Raw genomic sequence first — 18,418 nt, forward strand, 5'->3', positions numbered from 1 at the left:
ACATGCACAGATATGCTTAGCTAGTAGAGTGCACCTGTTCCTAGTATAGAACTGTCAGGCTGTCCTAACTGATGTCAGCAACTTATTACTCCTCCTACTTGTTGACTGTGCAGTTTCTGTATTACTATCTATGTGCATAACTCTTCTCATGTGTACTTGTACCGCCTTTTTCAGCCCCTGTGTGGGTATAAAAGGACCATGCTTCTTCTGTTCAGTGTGCTACTTCACTCAACACCGAAGGGTGCTGTGTGAATGTATTTCTACCTCATGAGGTTAATTAAACTTTGTATTTTCTATTCCAGTTTCTGTGCCAACTTCTTCCTATTGGTCTGAGGACTCTGTGCAGAGAAGGGCGAACCCCTTGCACTGGTAGGCCTAGCTGAGGTCACCATCAACAGTGGACTATGCCATCTGCTTCCCAGAGGCCATCTCTCTGAGGTCAGTGACTACACTTGTGGTGGCTAGAGCTCTGATGGGGATCTTTACCCATGTTGGATTCTCCAAGGAGGTGGTGTCCGACAGAGGCACGAACTTCATGTGTGCGTACATGAAGTCCATTTGCGATGAGTGTGGTGTGACCTACAAATTCACCACACCCTATCACCCCCAAAACAATGGTCTTATGAATAGATTCAACAAGACTTTGAACGGCATGATTATGGGTCTGCCTGAGCCCAAGAGACAAAAGTGGGACATCCTCTTGCCATGCCTTCTCTTCGCCTACAGGGAGGTGTCACAGAAGGGAGTAGGATTCAGCCCCTTTGGTCTCCTCTATGGCCGCCCTGCTAGGGGACAGCTGAAATTTGCCAAGGAGGGGTGGGAGCAGGTACCCAGGAACACCCCCAGGATGGGGTCAGCTACATGATGACCCTCTGCCACCAGATGCACCACTTCTGGCAAAAGGTGAAAAGTAATCAAGTGGTCAGCCAAGAAGTAAAAAAAACTCTGGTATGATCAGAAGGCCACTCTGGTGGAGTTTCAGCCTGGCCAGAAATGTGGGTCATGGAGCCCGTGGAGCTCATGGCTCTCCATGACTGCTAGACTGGCCCATACAAAAGGAGCGGAAGGGCAAGACCACCTACCTGGTGGACCTCCAGACCCCTAGGAACCCCCTAAGGGTGATCCATGTGACTTAATCCTCCCTTTGAGAGGTCTGAAGTAAGCATGCTCCTCATGACAGATTTAAAGAATGGAAAGGGAGAGTGAACCTCTCCCTGAACTTCTTACTTCACAGGAACTTGATGGGTCAGTGGAGGGTGTTAACCTCTCTTGCAACCTGACCCTAGAACAGAAGATGACTATTATAAGTTCCTAGGAAAGTTTACCTCACTGTTCTCACTCACCCCAGGACTCAAAAATCTGTGTGTCCATGATGTTGACACTAGAGGCAGTCCACCTGTAAAGAACAAAATGTACAAGTTGTCAGACAGGCTGAGAGCCAGCATCTAGGAGGAAGTCACCAAGATGTTGGCATTAGGGGTGATTGAGTCCTCTAATAGTCGCTGGTCCAGTCCTGTGGTGTTAGTACAAAGGTTGCCCCACCGGGCGCTATCCCTAAACTCCGATCCTGCATGGACTACTGAGGACTCAACTCAGTCAGCAGGACTGATGCACACCCCATCTCCTAGAGCGGGTGAGCTCATTGACAGGCTGGGCACTGCCAAGTTCTTCAGTACCTTTGATTATACATCAGGGTACTGGCATATCGCTCTGACTGAGGGGGCCAAAGAGAGGTCAACAGTTTCAACCCGGGGGAAACTACCAATTTCCGGTGATGCCCTTTGACTTGAAATGTGCCCCTGCTACCTTCCAAAGGTTGCTAAGGAGGGGTTCTGTGCTGCCTACTTAGACATCATTGCTGTCTAAAGTTTCAGCTGTGAAGGAAGTGACCCGATTAGGGTCACCCGGGTCACTCTTGACTACCTCTCAGCCTTCCACACAAATGAAGAGTCGGTCTAACAGTAGAGAATACAAACTAAATATGTTTTATTCAGGTACACTTGAGTGAAGTCCGGTCTGACCAGCCTCTTTGGATTGCTGCAGAGGGACTGACTTCACCAAGCATGGCGATACATAATGTACAATTCAGAAGACACGCCCTGACTGGAAATTTCCAGTTGGTAGCTGGTGAACAAAGGAGATACAAAAAGATGGGTTTCGATCCTGAGACCGGGTACATGCTATCTCAGCGCCAAGGTCACTCTGCCTGTGCCCGCCGCTCTAAGGGTTGGAGCAGGACTATCTAAGAGGAAAGGTATGTACTGACAAGAACAGTGTATTCATTAGCACAGCAAAGCTCAACCTTGGGGAAACACAAACTATCGCACCTGCTTTCAGCTGGGGCACAGAGAGAGCGAGAGTGAGACAGAGCTTAGTTTCAATCATGGCTCAAAATGGCAGCGGAATATAAAATGGTGGCACAAATGCTAACTTAAGACATACATTGCATGGGGAACTCAGCTAAAACATTTTTATTCCAACAGACCCTCCTTTTAGCAATCGCTAAAACTATTTTATTTCTACCTAGACACAAATACCATCTTGCTGCAAATAAGAGCTACCACTGCAAGCTGATATGTGCATTGTCAATATTCAAAGATGCCTTCATCAATCAACATAATGTCATTAATATCTTTCATCATCATGATCGTGGCATTAGTCTCATGGACTTATATCTTTGGCTTAGGCGTCAGAGTATTTACAATATAAGCACAACAAGCAGGGAGGCAGTGTATGCAAAGACAACATGTAAAGATACCAGCAACTGCAACCCTAAAGATAAGAATCTTCCAACCCCAGGACATGAACATAACACAGAACCATCAAGAGAGAGTCCAACTACCATTTTCTTGGTGTGTGTCAAATGAAAGCCTATGCAACTTCTCTATGGCAGCATACACACTGGGGGCATGGCCAGGTATGTACACACAGCAGCTACTGCCAATAACGTGACAGGCCCTCCCCGATCAGCAACAATGATGTCTAACACCAACCTGTTTTGTAAGGTGACGAGCCTGTAGGTGGTGGGGTCACCTCGAGGCAGCTGGCCTGCCCTGCTCCTGGGGGTGGGGTGCAGAGGCTGTCCAGTATCCATTGGAGGGTATCTTGACATATGTGCAGGTTATCCTCTACATCATCAATGATGGGGTTTGTGTTCTGCTCTGCAGTAATTGTTGATTGTCCCTCTGAAATGTTAAGGGGAGATGCAGGTTAGCAGGGTTTCACATGTATGTTGTTGGTTTGCATATGTTTACGTTCAGACTGCATGCCAATTTACATTATGAATGTTTTGGGGGAGCTGACTATTCAATGGCAGTCAGTGTGTTTTCCGAATACATGACGTATGTGTCGTGGTACCCGTTCATTATCATCACACTGTGTCAGGCAATGCCAGATGTGAGTGGACTGTTACTACACATGAGTGGAACATGTAGTGGGCTCTGTCCTGTGGTGCTGGTGTTGCACTTTGTACAACATTGCCATTGTTGCTGATGTCCTGTGATTGCTATGTGTGTGTGCTGCATTGTGGGAGAGTTACTCCTGCATCTCTGATTTCGTGTGGCCTTCTCCTTTTGAGCCACTGTGCCTTTGAATTGTGTGCTTTTCGGGGCCTAATTTGCTTTTGACTCAGTTTGTATGTGGACAGATTTTGTGGCCTGGTGCATTGTTTGTCTGCTGCGTGCATGGGTTGTGGGTGCACGGGGACATGTCAGAGTGTGACCAGCTCCTTTACGGATGTGATCCGCACTGGGCTACCTCAATGTCGATTCGTGGGCCATGTCATGTTTTTTTGGCTGCTGCCATGCTATCGGACATGCAGTGTCACTTGCATAGTCAGTGTCTGTCACAGAGCAGCAGCTTTGCTGGAATCGGCACATGTGCATGAGTCGGTGGTGGTATTGGTGATGGGGGGCCCCTCTGTGCACATTGTGAATGGGGGCCTACTTGAGGTTTCTATGTGTGCTGCAGTGTGCAAAGGCAATCAGGGACATATTCCACGGTCATTGTGGGTGTGCAGTGTGCTACGCATACTTGTGCATGTGTGCCATTGTGCCCATCTCCCCCCGTTCCCCCGTCCCTGGCCGTTACTCACCATGTTGCTGTTGGGTCAAGTCGTATCGTGCTGTGTCCAGGTCCCCCAATCCTGCCACCATCTCCTCACTGCTGACTGTTACCACAATTTGCTCCAGCTCATCCAGCTCCTCCTGTGTCGCAGGACTCCCACCTCCAATCGCCGTTGCTGCCTCCCCATTGTCGGCGAGCTTATGTTTGGTCTGTCTTTTCAGATCATGCCAGCGCCTCTTGACCTTCTCCAGTGACCTCCTGGACACTTCGACTGCATTGACGTTGGTTAGGATGGCCTGCCATATTTCGGTTTGGGTTGCCAGTGCTGCAGTGGAGGTGCCGAACAGTTGTTGATGGTGTTCGGTCACCTCCGTGACGAGGATCCGGTCTTCCTGTGGACTGAACCCCATCTTCCTCTTCCTCTTGTCCTTGCCCTTCCACGAACGCGGGGTTCCTGGCTGGTGTTCCGTGGGGCTTGTGGTGTCCGGCTTGTCCTCTGCACTCGGTCCCGGTGTATCCATGTTGCTACACAGTTTGAAATGTTTTTGGGCTTTTTTTTCTTGCTTTAATGTTGCTTTTTCCCGTCAGACGCGTGGGATTTGCAGGCCTGTGGCTGGTCTTTGCTGATATGTGTACCGCGATTGTCCTAATCGGCATCGCATGATTTTTCGTGTTCGCGTTTCGCATTTTTGCTGTGTGGCGTCAATTTTACGCTGACATTTGACGCGTTATCTGGTGTCTATCGCATGCTACGGCCTTGTTGTGAATTTCACGTTGACACTGGGTTATTTTCCCGCGATGGGCTGCGATATTGAAAGTTGCGTTACGCTACTCTTGCGGTGGTTATCCAACGTTCTTGTGAATATACCCCTCTGTGTGCTAGGCAGCAGATATTTACCTGCGGTTGTGGGTGCAGGGATGGGTGGGGGTTGTTTGTTTATATTGTCTCCCATTCTACTACTCATTGTGGCAGTTGTACCGTTGTTCCACAAGGCATAAACAGTCCTAGTGCTAGGCCAGGCACATGACAACAGGGGGCAATTTGGCCTTCCACTCCAGCTTAACATTGATTACATGGAACGTCAGGGGATTAAATAACGCAAAGAAGGGTAAGCAAGTCCTAAACTATCTGCAGCGCCACCAGGTTAATGTTGCATTTCTTCAAGAAACACACCTGCCTAAATTAACACCGACACATTTTTCAAAAGCATGGGGACCTCACAGATACTTTGCAAATTATAGTACGTATGCAAGATGTACTGCTATACTGATACACAAGCGCCTACCTTTCAACTCTGCAGTGTTTGATCCAATAACGGGGGTAGGTATACAATGGTAGTGGGAAATCTTATGGGCAGACAAAGAGCGTTTATTTGTGTGTATGCGATTAATACAGATGAACTGGAGTACTTCCAGGACATACACGCGAAGATGCTACAATTAGACGCGGACTATGTCTGCATGGGAGGGGACTTTAACCTCTTGCTAGAACCTACACAAGATAGCACATCAGACTCCCCCACCAAAAACCTCATGCTTGGCCCGCGCTATTGGACCGATGTGATGAACTCGGATTGTTAGATGTATGGCGACATTGCCGGCCAGGTGACAGTGCATACACCCATTATTCTGCACAGCACAACACATGGACAATATTGGATTACTAGCTGGTGTCCCCTAACTTGGTTGCCTGGTACGAAGCTTCCCAACGCCTGCCTAGAATACTATCTGAACACTCCCCAGTTACAATGAAACTTAGAGTCCCACGCCCGGAAAGTACCGAAAGACAATGGAGATGTCCCAGTGAGGCCTTGCTTGATGAGGTCTTCCATGCTGAGTTGCAGGAGGCAATAAATGAATATTTTGAGTTAAATGTGAAATCAGTCCAGTCCTGGGCTACGTGCTTGGAGGCGTTTAAGGCATATGCTAGTATTTCTATGCATGCCGGGGTGCTGAGAGACCTACGGCGTACACTTACTAGTATTGAACAAAGAGCTTAGCTTACCAGACCAGGAACAGGCCAGAAACCCCAATCAGGCTGCAGGTGGTCGCCGTCTGGCGCTATTGATGGCATTTAGAGAGGTGGCAGTGCAAGAGGCACACTTCTTAAGCAAGTACTCCATTGCACGTCGATATGGAGAAGGGTAGAGGCCAGGTCGCACTTTGGCGCAACTCCTGAGGACCCCTTCAGGGAGGGCATACATCACCTGTCTCCGCTCCTCACAGAGTAAGATACTTACTGGTACCCCTGATATCTGGGACGAGTTCCTAGATTATTACTCCAGTCTGTACACAACGCGAGATAGACATAGCGACCAGACCCGTATTGCATACTTGCAAAAAATTGCATTAGTATGGCTGTATAAGGTAATGCAGCACAGTTCTTAGCAGAACTGTTCTCCGCAGAGGAAATTATCAGTGCCATTGATGCCATGAATGGCTCAACTGCCCTGGCCTCGATGGTTTCACCAGAAATTTCTACAAGGCCTACAAAAGTACATTAGCTCCCTACCTACTGGAGGTTTATAATGAAGCTGTTGAAAGCAAGTACTTCCCCCCACGCTGCGGGAAGCTGTGATCATATTGCTCCCTAAGCCCAGAAAGGACCCTCTTCTTTGTGGATCGTATAGACCACTATCCTTGTAAAATCTTGATTACAAGATCCTGGCAACAATGCTAGCACTCAGAGTGGTGCTGCTGCAGGACAAGATTATATCACCCGCTCAGTCGGGATTTGTCCTGCACCGGTCAAAGGCCCTCAATCTCAATACGCTATTTGCTGTCATTCACAGGATAGCCCCGGAAGTGCCGGCGGAAGCTGTGTTACTTTACGCCGAAAAGGCCTTTGACTCCTTAGTGGGCTTTTTTCCTCAGTGTCATGCAAAGGATGGGCATGCCAAGTGGATGTGTCATTCTCACAGCACTACTATATGCTTCGCCAATGGCTAGACTTCAGCTAAACGGTACTTTGCATTCCCAATTCCAGTTCTCCCATGGCACTAGGCAGGGCTGCGCCTTATCTCTGTTACTTTTTATTATAGCGTTGGATCCCTTGGTTAGACATCTACAGGAAAGACACTTACACAGGGGACTCCAATTCAATACAGGCCCCTTACTCATCTCCCTCTATGCTGACGACATTGTACTGTATGTGCGTCACCCTCAGGAGAATCTACATCCGCTAATCAGAGAGGTCATCCGTTTTGGGAATTCTCAGGATTGGGCATCAATTTAGGGAAATCGGAAATCTTCCTGCTGACACCATCCACTACGGGGTGGGAGTTTGCATTCCCCTTGACGTGGTGCGAAGACTCCACCAGATACTTGAGATACAGCTCCATAGGGAGGTCGACAATATCATTTAATGGAACTATAGGCCTGCACTTAACACACTGGATCAAAAGGTCGAACGATGGATAAAACTTCCTCTCTTGCTTGCTGGGAGAGCAGCTATCGTTAAAATGGTGGTGCTCCCAAAATTCTTATATTTGTTTTACAACGTCTCCATCCCACTCCTCAACAGCTTCTTTCATACAGTATGGTCCCATTTGATCAGATTGGTATGGGGTGGCGGCAGAGCGAGGATTAGCTGGGACACGCTGACCCTGACATGTGAGAGGGGTGGACTGGGGGTCCCTAATTTCTAAATTATTATCTAGTCACGCAATGTAATTTTGCGAACTCCTGGTATCACCCTGATGCAAGAATACCTTACTCTAGACCAGAGGCTGATTTAGTGCTCCTGTCCCACTCAGAATGATCCTACCGAAGGGGTTCCCTAGAGATTCCTGAGACATACAGACAGTATCAACCAATAGTTGGGCTTGGAAGAAACTGGTGTAAGTGACTGGAAATCATACTATATACTCCTCAGCCCTACCGGTAGTCAACAGCCTATGGCTGCCCATTACAGAAAAAAAGTTAGTACAGCGTACACTCAGCGCATACTCATTAGACACGTTTGGGGATTTATTTCAGGGAGGACATGCTTTCTCCAGAACAGAGGAAGACAGGTTTAGTGAAGCCTCCTTCATGGACCATTTTGTATTCAGGAGACTCCGTAGCGCTCTATGGGCACGGATAACTGAGTTTCCTCTTGAGCCCGTTTCCTTTAAATCGCTGACCTTTGGATCATAATCAAGATGGTGCCCACCTCATTTCCAAACTGTAGAGGGCCTCTATGGCATTAATTCCCAGCAGAGACACCAAGATATACGAGAGACCTGGGAACGCGACCTAGGCCACCCAATAAAAGATGAACAATGGGCCTTCTGTTGCACCCAGACTAAAGAAGTCTCCTTGAACAGTAAACACAAACTAATCCACTTTAAATTCCTATGGAGGGCATACATGTCACCGGCCAAACTTCATTCCATTGACCCCTCACGGTCACATTTGTGCCCGAAGTTTGGAGCACACCAAGCAGACTTCGTCCACATGACTTGGACCAGTGTGAAAGTGGGGGGATATTTGGAATGCAGTGTATACAATTCTGTCACGTATGATACAGCTTGATATTAGCCCAATTCCAGAGGTAGCCCTATTGGGGTATGTCCGTAATTTTCCAAAACAAGTGCGTAGATTCATGGCCATTGCCTTGTTATTAGTCAAGCGAGAACTAGCATAACTGTGGGGTAATAGATTCACCCCAACAACCAAAGTCTGGCTTAACAGTCTCATTTATTGTAATGCAAACTGTGACCTCTTTACTACTCCTATGCCACCGTCGTCGAGGCCCAGGGAAGTTTGGGCTCCCTTAAAGATCTATTTGCTGGAGGTGGGATCTGCCTCAACATCGCAGGTCCCAGACGGGATTGTCCCCACCGGGGTGGGTTGATCCACAGTGGCAATACAATGTAAGCTACACAAAGAGGGAGTAGCCACAGACATTTTTACAGTGTGGAATATGATTTTCTGATCAATGTGCTTAATGTGCAAGACACTCCTGGTAAGATATATTTATAAGAAATTGCTATTCATTATTGAAATTACTGTACTGCCGCATTGAGTAACTGCTACACATGTTTGTCAACTTAACATGACAAATGGTAAATAAAGATGCAATCATTAGTGCAATGGCAACTATTAATGCAAAAATTATTTTACTTTTTGTGGACCAACCCCGCTCTGGACGCAGAGGTGCGAATGGCTGTTCTTCCTTAGTAATGGGCCATCCAAATGGATACATTGTGAAGCAAAGAAAAGGGAATGCAATAAAGCTGATGACAAAAAGGGGGCAAGTGTTCCCAGTGTCCGTCTGAGCCTCATTGGTAGACTCCTATTGTTCATCAATGTTGGCGCTCTTGAGCACGGGCGGTGGAGCTGCTTAGTCCTAGCTCACGATGAATCCCAGGTCGTCCAGGATAATGTACCCCCCTCCAAGGGAGCACATTCGATCTATCTTGTCCAATGTCTGAACAATGCACCAATCTCACCTCGCCCTAAACTAATACTGTTGGTACTATAGGCAAAGTACACACTGACTTGCACAGTCTATCCCTAGCTAATTTGACTTCTCCTTTGGTGCACTGTTCCTCTGTCTGGGGCGCAAATTGTACCTAGTGACTCCAGGCACAGGAGGGTCGGTAAAAAGGGGCTCAGGCACAAAGGGGTCAATGGAAAGGGGCTCCTCAATTGCTTTGATCTCCGGGGGTGTTGCCGCATTTAGTACTTCATTATTTTTGGCATCCGTATGGGTCCATGTGAACTGGGCATTGGATAAAGGGATGAATTGTGGAACTCTCTCACACTCCGAGTCTCCAATACCATCCCTTACCCATTGGTCGTAGGGTAAAGGCAGGGGCACCCTACAGCAGTGGGACGAATGCCTCCAGTTCTTTTGGCTAGAGACCTTCAAAGCGGTGCGTATAGAAAGGAGGACCTGTTCCGGCCCCTTCCACCAAGGCTCCAGGCTCCTCTTCCGCTGAAAGTTCTTTATGAGGACCCAATTCAATTCAATTCAAAACAAGCTTTATTCGATTTAAAATATAAACCATAAAAGCACATTTTATCACATCGTTTTACAATCATTGGAACATGTAGATAAAATTTAATTTAAAAGAAATTTAAATGTCATGTATTAAAAGCCAGGTTCATATTCCACATTGTTGTCCTGAATCTGATCACGCATTTCAAATACATTGTTAAGGAGCTAGATAACATTTCATGCTCTAAAAATTGTAGTGTTAAAAAGGCTGGGCGGCATTGTCCCAGACCTAAAATCTTTAAAATCGGTACAGTCCATCTTTTTCTAGGAGCGGTATAAAATTTACAGAATAAAAGAATGTGCATTGTAGACTGTTGGGACATATCGTCGCATCGGCATGTGCCCAGGGTTCTAGACCAGTCATTCATGACTGGAAAGCTTGTAAGTCTATGAAAATTCCCAGGCGAAAATGGGTCAGCAACATCCTATTGTATCCCCCAGTTACATATCCACGGTATGGATGGATACAATAACATGACATCAACATCTGGTTTTCCTGGACCGTAGGCTTGACAATTTCTTTGGAAAGTCTAATTGTATCTAGATGCATTAGGCATTCTGCTTTGAGGGTTTTTCTTGGCATTGAACTGATACTTTCTGAGTTAACAAAATATTCGGGATATCCAATGTCTGACATGATTTTTTTTATATAGTTTAGCCAGGGGATAAAGAACACACTTTGTAGTTTTAGGCAATCATTTATAATGTCCCGATTAAGACCATGTATGTGTTGTTGACCATACCTTATGCCATAATAAAATTAGTTGAATCTTGATTAGATCAAATATATATGGGATCCCTAGCTCTGCATGGCAAATGTAAGTAGCAGTATTATTGGGGACTGCCAATAGATATCTACAAAGGCATTCTCAATTAATTGGAGGGGCTGGGAGTCAGCATAGCCCCAGATGCCTGCACCATACATGGCAGTTGTAACACATTTAGATTTGTAAATTTGCGTTAAATAGTGGTTCTAGTTAATAACATTTTCCTAGTTAAAACAGCGTGTGACCAGGTCCACCTTAACAAAAAACACGGCAATGCCAATACTGATAATTATTTCAATTTCATTTTTGAAGTGACACCTTGAATCAAAGAAAATGACCACTAGACCTTTTTCTTCACAGTTTATGACTTTATCAAAATGTATTGCATCAAAAAATCATTTTTATCAATTATTCAAAATCATTACAAGAATTACACATTCCAAATCAATTCAACCCTGCACGTTCCTCTTCCACACCTTTGTCAAAGCAACAGTCATACAATAAACACATTCTCTAAATTACAAAAACTCGCAACATTCCAAAAATTTGCCATTTGCTACGGCAGTCTCACATTCATTCAACCTTTCATGCCCCCAGATTATATACAAGCTGATAATGACACGAAGCGTGATGGAAAATACACAATTCAATTTGATTCTCTGAAACTAAAGTGAGACAACCTGCCTCCCTCTCTCGTGTCACCCAAAGGTCTCCAGCTTTATTCCTGTCGGTGGATTTTTTGAACAATGTAGTCACCAGTCTGTCCTCCTCGACATATACTTCGACATCAAGAAAAGACATTCTGGTGTTCGAATGCAGTTTCCATCACGCTTCGTGTCATTATTAGTAAGTGATGTGAGTGTTGAATATTTTTACACAGTTGATCTTGGCATTTTAGTTTGTCATAGAGCGGTGTTATAGTAGACGTTGTACATTTTGTTGTTTCAGATGATACGTTTTACTTCCAGCAGACTAATAGATTGTCTGATCTATTGTTCGTAAAGGAAAGGTAAGCTGGAGACCTTTGGGTGACACGAGAGAGGGAGGCATGTTGTCTCACTTTAGTCTCAGAGAATCAAATTGAATTGTGTTCTGTTTGTTTCGTTGCAGCTTGTTGGTCCCGAGGAGAACACCAATAATTGGATTTGGGTTTTCGAAACGCGTCAACCTATTTCTATATGTTTATATATGTTAAAAATTCCCTTGATTTTGGTAGTCGTGAAATGTATACACCGTAGGTCTTATTGTGGTTCCAAAAATTTCCTATTAATTAATTAATTGCAGCTTGTATATAATCTGGTGGTATGGAAGGTTGAATGAATGTGAGACTGCCGGAGCGAATGAGAGAGTTTTGGAATGTTGCGAGTTTTTGTAATTTAGAGAATGTGTTTATTGTATGACTGTTGCTTTGACAAAGGTGTGGAAGAGGAACGTGCGGGGTTGAATTGATTTGGTATGTGTAATTCTTGTAATGATTTTGAATAATTGATAAAAATGATTTTTTGATGCAATAAATTTTGATAAAATCATAAACTGTGAAGAAAAAGGTCTAGTCACTTCAAAAACGAAATTGAAATAATTATCAGTATTAGCATTTCGTTGACTTTTTTCTAAGTGGGCTCTGCCTTACTGATTGTGAGTCCATACCCTGGTTGTCTTATCCAGGTCCACCTTAAATCAAATGGATGCCCAGATAGGAAAATCTATTAATAAACTCCACTTTGGTGTTATTAATAAAAATGTCTCGGCATTTAGCACTGTTTGGTCCACATTTCATGATGAACGTTTTCGATGTATTCACATGCAAACTCAGGTTGAGCTTAATGTTGTGAAACTTGTCACTACTCGTTGTAGCCCTAGTTGGGTGCAAGACATTAAAACAGTGTCGCCTGCATACAGTAATGCTGGAATTGGACGCTTATCGATGGCATTGGCTAACTAAAACTTGGCCAAGGCCATCAATATATAAAGTAAAAAGGAAAGGGGCGAGAACACATCCTTGTCTCACCCCTTTCCTTATGGGAAATTTGGCAATGCACTCTTCCGCGGTCGCATAATGGACCCTGGTATGGGCGTCTTGATATATCTGCCTCATGTAGTTTATGAGAGGAGTTTCCACTCCCATTTCCTCAAGGATACTCCATGATTTATCAAGTCTGATGCAGTCAAAGACGGAACTAAGATCCACGAAGGCCACAAATAACTTCCCATGCTTGGCCCGCGCATATTTACTCAACAATAGATTTAACTGTAGTCCCTGTTTGATCGTGCCTAAGCCCTGTTGAAAACCACATTGTAGTTCAGAGATCACACCAGCATCTTCGGCCCATGACTGCAATCTGCTAAGTAAGAGGCGGACGGACACTTTAAGAAAGGAGTCTAAAAGAGAAATAGGTCGGTAACGTAGGGTTATTACGGCCACCCTTTTTGAAAATTGGGACCAGGATCAATTCTGCCCAAGATGGAATAAAACCATGACGAGAACATGCTGTCAGAACTAAGTTTAATAATGGTCCCCAGAGAGGTAGGTTTGGTTTATATTAGTCAACAGGGACTCCATCCGGTCCGGGTGCTTTACCACCCACAGAGGCATTTATAGCGCAAATCACTTCATCTACTGTAAAGTGAACATCTAATGGGAAGGGGTTAAATAGTTCTAGATCGGTGGGTAGTCTGGACACAGCCAATGGTACTTCCTGCTTTTCGTCACTGTACAGTGTGGTGAAGTGATCTACCCACTGATGAGGACCCAATCCCCAGGCCGAATATCATGTCCAGGCCCCTCAGGTACTGCGGGAAGTGTGTCCCTGATCTGTTGGTGAAGAGAACGCAGATTTTCAGTTAACTGGTACAGGTAATCAATCGGTAAAGGATACTCAGTCTCAGAAAATGTACGAAGTCGTGGGATGCCCCAGACATTCGCCAGGCGCCTGAACACGACCTCGTAAGGTGACAATACAGTCCTAGAATGTGCTGTTGTTCTTGTGGACAAAAGGACCAATGGTAAAACATCTGGCCACTGCAACAATGTGGTCTCCTGAATCTTTGCTAATTTCAGTTTGAGAGTACCGTTGTACTTCTCAACAAACCTGCTGACTGGGGGTGATTTTCAGCATGGAACTTCTGTCTGATATGTAGTCCCTGGCAAACTAGCTGGATAACCTTGGCATTGAAATAACTTCCATTATCACTTATACAGTTTGGATGAGAGTCAATGTACATAGAAAACAATTTTGTTGATTAGACACATAAAGACCTGGTCGTCAGCCAAAAGTCCTGTAGTACGCAGTTTTTATTTCGTTCGCAACAGCCAATGCATTTCTCCCAAACAAGGGCTTCTTCAGGGCGGTAAAGACGTGATGGTCTAAACCTAAATTGCGCATACAGTAGAGAGCACAATTTATAAAGCCTTTACAATAGGGGTTACGTATGACCCAATATTAAAATACAGAAGACAGAACGCATTCCGGACACAGTGCGGCATTATACACTATAGCGAAGAATGACTCAACTACACACTGCCACTGAGCTCTTACTATTTTAATATTGGGTCATACGTAACCCCTATTGTAAAGGCTTTATACTTTATGCTCTCTACTGTACGCGCAATTCACGTTTAGACCATCACGTCTATACCGCCCTGAAGAAGCCCTTGTTTGGTCGAAACGCATTGGCAGTTGCGAATGAAATAAAAACTGCGTACTACAAGACTTTTGGCTTACGACCTGGTCTTTATGTGTCTAATCAACTAAATTGTTTTCTATGTACATTGCCTCTCATCCAAACTGTATTTATGCTTGTATTTGTGATTAAGGGGCAGCTAATCATTTGAGGTGGGCAATCTTACTAGACCACATGACTTGCCAGATAGTGCGGTCATCGAAGACCCGGCTGCTTTTCTATCTCTTTGATTTGACTTCCGTTATCACTCCAGATCAAATGAGCCATGCCGAAACGAGGAAAGAACTCCTTCAGGAGTGTCTTTGCAGTCGCAATGGCTGTATTTTCCTTAGTGGGGTAGGCCTCAACCCATTTACTGAATGCACAGATGACCACCAACACATACTTCAAATTATTGACCCTGTCCATTTTGATAAAATCCACCTGGAGGACCTCGAATGGGAAAGTGGAGGGTGCAATATTACTGGGTTGTGTAGGGGTACCCTTGCCAGGATTGTGCATCATGCACACCATGCAGTATTTTACCAAAGGGGCAGCTGTCTTGGAGATATTGTCATTCTGTGATACGGTGTCTAGTAACTTACAAATACCCTTAGCACTGATATGAGCTGGGCCATGGGCCATGGGCCATTGTCACTACAAGAAGAACATATGTATCTGGCAACATCCATCTCTGCTTACCTGACTTATCAATCCAACATCCCTCATTATTCAAATTTCCTGTACTCTCTTGCCACACTGCTAATTCCTCCATTGTGGCCTCACTCTGGATCTCCTTCACATTCTCTAGTGTATCCTCAAACATGGAGAACTCGGGCACCCATCTGGCTGGTCCTGCTACAAACATTCTTTTCATCTCAGCGAGGGCTGTCTCCTCAGCTGTCTGATCTGCAAAAGCGTTCCCTTCACCCACCTTGTCAGCAACCTTCTTATGAGCGCTGCACTTCATAATTGCCAGTTTCTTAGGGAGCTTCAGGGTGGACAGAAGTCTATATATGAAAGGGCCATGCTGAATGCATGTCCTATGGGAAGTAAATAACCATCTCTCTGCCCAGAGCAGCCCACAATTAAGGACGACCCCAAAGGCGTACTGGCTGTCAGTAAAATTATTAACAACCATCCCTCGCTCGGCTCACAGGCTCGAATTAGGGCAACTAACTCAGCCGCTTGGGCAGACACTATAGGGAACTCGTGAAGTCTCAACTACCATGCACAGCGTAGTGATTGCACATGCCGCAGTGGTGGTACCATCTGGTAATTTGAAACAAGAGCCGTCAATGTATAGTTTCCCTTGGGGGTCAGATAAGGGAACATCAGTCAGGTCTACTCGTCCTTTCATCTACTCTTCTGTTTGGAAGATACAATCATGTACGCCTATTTCCTCAGCCTCAGAAGGGAGGGGTAGTAACGTGGCTGGATTCAGAGTGGCACAGTGTTTAATCGTAATGTGCTTTTGAAAGAGCATCAGCTCATAACCGTTCAGACTTGCACTGGTGAGGTGCTGTGTCTTCGTTGTATTCAAAAGTGTATCTACAGCATGGGGTACCATAACTGTGAGGTCAGTATCAAGTACGAGTCCAGCCAATTCTCTTATCGAGACGGCCACGGCCGTGAACACTCTTAGACAGTTCGGGAAGGCTCGGGCGACAGGGTCAAGCACGGCAGAGAAATAAGCACACAGTTGTTGCTTATCCCCAAAGTTTTGTGTTAGAACAGAAAGCGCGCAACCACCCAGCGCATGCACATACAACACGAAGCATTTGGCATAGTTCGGGGTACTAAACACTGGAGCCGAGCAAAGTGCAGTTTTCAATTGCTCAAAAGACTGCTGACACTCTGGCATCCAAGGCAGGGGCTCATGCACATCTTTTAGTGTTGGTGCAAGCAAGGGCTTACCAAGCAGTGAGAATCCAGGTAGCCACTGCCTGCAATAGGAAGTGATACTTATGAAAGCATGCACATCCTTCTGAGTTTGCGGAACAGGCATTTTCACAATGGTACTGATGCGCTATGGGGTCAATCTCCTAACCAATTTGACAGTAGGTGACCTAAATAGGTTACCTCCTGTCAACAATTCTGGAATTTGAAGAGGGATACCTTATGACCATGGTCAGCTAAGTGGAGCAACAGTTTAACCATACTGTCTCTTCAACCCTGCTCTGTGACCGAGGCGATGAGTAGGTCGTCAACATATTGGAGTAATACATTTCCTGTGCGAAGCAACAAAGAATCCACCTGACTTTTCAATGCTTGAGTATAGATACTCAGACTCTCTATATAGCCTTGATGAGCACGACAGAATCTAAAGCTCCTCCCAGCGAGGGTGAACCCGAACAGATACCTGCTGTCAGGATGGATTGGGATGCTGAAAAAGGCATTTTTCAAGTCAATGACAGAAAAGAATTTAGCAGAAGAAGGAATCATCGTCAATAGAGTCGTAATGGCAGGGACCACTGGAAACTGGGGAATCACTATTTTGTTAACTTCACGCAAATCAATCACAAAGCGATAAACATCTTTGTGATACTCAGAGGGACCTGAAGGTGTCTGTTTGAGAATGGGAAGAATAGGACTATTACAAACATTAGCAGTCGTCTGCTCAACCACTCCTTTCTCAATCAAATCGTGCATTATTGTGATCAAGGCTCGCTCACCTGCCTGCGGTATCTCATACTGAGGAATACGGGGTAAAATAGCACCTTCCTTGACACAAATCAAAACAGGCAATATTTGCAAGAAACCCACATCTGTGTCCCCCGTTGCCCAGAGTGTGGGTGGCACATCTTTAAATTCAGCAGGGAGAGGCGCATCTTTAGTCAAGCACTGCATAGCGCACACAACATTTGGACCCACTGTCATGTAGATATCCTCTGGGAAGCAATAAATTGTGGCATGCAATTTCTTCAATAGCTCCAAACCCATCAATTTCTCTCCACAATTGGACGTCAGCAAGAATGGCGAATCCACAGTGAAAGGACCAAGAGACAATGTAAAAGGTTTGGAAATTGGGATCACAACCGGTACACCAGAAAAACCTACTGAAACATTATTATGGCTAGACAGAGCTGCCCCATGGACCACGGAACGAGAAATAGAACTGTTTGTCGCACCTGTATCTACCAAAAACGCCTTAGTGGAACCAAGCACATCCACACTAACATACGGACCTCTTTGGGTCTACAGGTTTCAAAACTAGTTCCTCACCCTGTCCCCGGCTGTCCTAGCTGTAAGACATCCCAGTCACCTCATCTGTATCATAGTCATCATGGGAGTACTGTTTCCCCCGAGAGTCATCAAAGTGGTTCTTATCAGTATGACCCTGCAATGTATCATCTGTATGAGCCCTGTCTTGGCCACCATCTCCACAACACCGTCCATGAGAACTCCGTCCTCTTGGGACTGCCACCTTTTGCAAAAGGACCAGACACTTGCTGAGCCAGTGTCCCTTCTCCTTACAGTATGAACACTGGTTCGGTCCTACAGGCCTAGTATTCCTGCCAGTACAGGGAAGCTGTCGGGCCATATCACCACGTCCTCTACCATTCCCTCAGGAAGCCTGTTGCAACAACACCTTCATTTTCAACTCTTTATGCTTTTTCTCCACCTTCTCCTTATCCTTGTTTCCTTGTGCTCATAATACTGCGCCATATTCAGGATAACAGAAGGAGAAGATGTGGACCAGGTACTCTCGGAAGCCTGTAATCGTGTTGTAATCTCAGGGAGCAAATTTGAAACAAATCTACTAACAAACAAATGTGCACCACATTCAATCAACAAGTCCTGTCCACTATAATCCAGAAACGCACTTTCAAACCGAGTGAAAAAATCAGACACCCTCTCATCTTTCTTTTGGCGACAAGCCGATAGCTTGTCCCAATCAATCTTTCGGGGTGGAATAAGGAATGAATATACGTGATCA

Source organism: Triturus cristatus, chromosome 3_1, assembly GCF_964204655.1.
Source record: "Triturus cristatus chromosome 3_1, aTriCri1.1, whole genome shotgun sequence".
Lineage (NCBI taxonomy): Eukaryota > Metazoa > Chordata > Amphibia > Caudata > Salamandridae > Triturus > Triturus cristatus.